This window comes from Geospiza fortis, unplaced genomic scaffold (assembly GCF_000277835.1).
Source record: "Geospiza fortis unplaced genomic scaffold, GeoFor_1.0 scaffold112, whole genome shotgun sequence".
In the NCBI taxonomy this organism is placed as follows: domain Eukaryota; kingdom Metazoa; phylum Chordata; class Aves; order Passeriformes; family Thraupidae; genus Geospiza; species Geospiza fortis.
In genome coordinates, this window is record NW_005054298.1 from 18189243 (window position 1) to 18191994 (window position 2752).

The window sequence follows — 2752 nt, forward strand, 5'->3', positions numbered from 1 at the left end:
CCCCAGCCCCCGTGCGGAGCGGCGCGGAGGCGGTGGCGGCAGTCCTGTGACTCATGCCTGCGTCGAAGCAGATCAACCGGCGATTCACGCTTTTAAAAAAGCAAATCCGAGCACTTCTGGAAAAAAAGGTCATCTCGCATTAAATTCCGCGGCGTGATTGGTATTCCGACGTCGTTTCTGGCAGAGTTTATAAGCGGCGGGTCGCTCCCAGGCTAGAGTCGCCCTGCCAACCTGGACTACGGCAATAAGAGTGTCCGATCGCCCCCTCGGTAAGTGTCCTCTAAACAGCATCCCATTTTTTTTTCAATCCTTTGGGAACATCTGGAGCATTTTTTCTCCCAAAAAATCGGTTTTGGTCGCTGTCGTATGAAAAGAGGAATAACGGGTTTTTTGATACAGCTACCGCCCTAGACACAGTGTTAACCTGTTACTTCACTTCTAGGCATTGTCTAGAAAATATCTTCTGCTTATGGCTGTTTTCTTTCTCGTCTTAAAAAATTTAAATGCCTGTTTTCCATTGAAATCATTGATCCGTTGCGTTTACACGCGGGTGTAAATCCACCCAGCAGTGGAAATGAATCGGTAGCTACCGGTTTGAAAAAAGCTGCTAACAAAGAAAGCATTCTTTCGTTACCGCGACCTTCATTTTCTTCGCAAGGGGAAGAAAATAAATCGCAGGTAGACGTGGGGACAAAGAGACGAGCTGGGCAGTGACCCGGCAATTCTCGATCAGCGACCCTGTATTGGTTATCGGAACGCCGTGTCCGCCAGGAAAGAGTTGAACATCTGGCGAGGAGCGAGGGCTGGTCCTGCACCTTCCTTTCCCCAGACAGACGTGCCTCTCCTGCCATTTGCGCCGCTAAAGCGAGCACGGGCACGGGAGATCGCTGGTTGGTGCTGGAGCACAGAGTGGCCCCGGTTTGCTGAAACATGTGTGTGCAAATACACATGTATGTGGCGCCTGTCATTGGACCTGGGCAAAACGCACCTTTGTGGTGGTGGGGTTTTATCTGTCAGTCTTTCCTGAATGCTTAGCCTGACGTGTGTTTGGTAAAGCCCAGAAGCGGGCTGTGTTTGGGACTGTAGGTCGTTTGGGCTGGTGATTTCGAAGCCCACTTTGCACGTTGGGTCTCCATTTGATGCGAGCCATATAACTGCTCTGCTCAGTGGCCGCCGATATAATTGCTATAGGCTTCATGCTCTGCTAAATCCGTCATTCCAGCGCGGGGGGTAGTGCCCTGGAATCTAACGAAGGGAAGATTTTGCTCTTCAGTCTGTCGAAGCATTTTCCCGGTTCGGCCGGTCCTGCCGCCGCCTCGGGACCTGCGCGGCTGCCGCCCGCTGGCGTCTGGACGGGACTCTGATGCGGTGCTCCAGGAGACTAGACTACTAAACCCGCTGTTCTTCCTTCCAGCAAATTCCTTGCTGCCCACCCCTCAGAGGAATATCGAGGAATACGAGCTCCGAGGGGGCTTTTCTGAAAGAATGGCTTCCTCCGCTCCCTCGTCCTCCAACGATGCTCCGGACCCCACCCCACCTAATCTGCGACCTACAAGTAGGTTTTAATATTTTCCTCGTTTTAAGTATTTTGGAGGCTTTCTCCATTTAGGCTCAGAAAGATCAGTTTCGAAACGAAATTATACATCTGTGAAGCCCTGTTCCGCGCCATTAAGCAAGGTGCGGAAAGTGGTCTACACAAAGAAACCATCTTCCTACTGGGAACAGGAGAGGTCGGTCCGTGGCGAGTAAAACGCTGTGAGGAAAAGCCCACCTTATCGACCAACGTTGTCTTTATCTTACAGCCACGTTTGAGAGATACAGACAATAAACTGACCTCCCAGGTGGACCAAAAAAAATCGGGATGTTGGAAGGGGTGCAGAGAAAACGAATCAGTTAAAGGGCGAAGTTACACCAGGGTATTAAAGCAGGTGTCTCCCAGCTACATTTTATAAATGCTAATTCTGCAGCTTCTTTTCAGCCTACGCTGAAGCCTGTAATCAAGCGAAATTTGGATGCTAATTGCAGCTTTTCAAAGCATTATATTCCTAATTGCTCTGAATTCGCCTTGAGTTACTGAGGTGTGAGTGGGAAGCAAAGACTGCTGCAGGTGGATAGAGAATCAGTTTATAGCCCTGCCAGTCAGTTCAGACCATCGCTTACAGGAAAAAAAAAATTAAAAACAAAACAATAAGAGGCTCGATGCTATGAAGCATCAGAGACAAAGAGCGGGCAACAGTAAGAAATGAGAGGTTGTCAGGGATAGCAGAGCGGGTAATAGCTTTTACCCTGAAAGAGCTACGAGACACGAGCATCGGAGTCATCATTGTCATTATTCTGAAACTGGAAAAAACGGGGAAGGGGGCGAACAGCAGCACTGGGTCTTGCTTCAGGTGCGCGTAGCAGGCGCCGCTGCCTTCGACTGAGGTGTCACTCGCAGAAGTCGAATTAATTGGCAACACGGCTAAAACAAAGATAACCGCTGGCGGCAGAATCCTGCCCTGCCCACACGGGCTCCCCGCCCCCGGGCACTGGCAGCGCCCCTGCCGAGCGGGCTCCTCCGCCCGGTCGGGAGCGCCGTGGCTCTTCTCCCGCTTCCCCCTCCCGAGAGTCAGGCCGCTGCCCTCCGTACTTGGGTGAGCCGTCCTCGTCCCGATTCCTCTGAAACCTTCTGTCCTGGCCCCCCCAACGCCAGGACAGCCACCCCCAGCCCCCGCTCGCCCTCTGGGGTCCATCGCTACCGGACTTGCGGCTG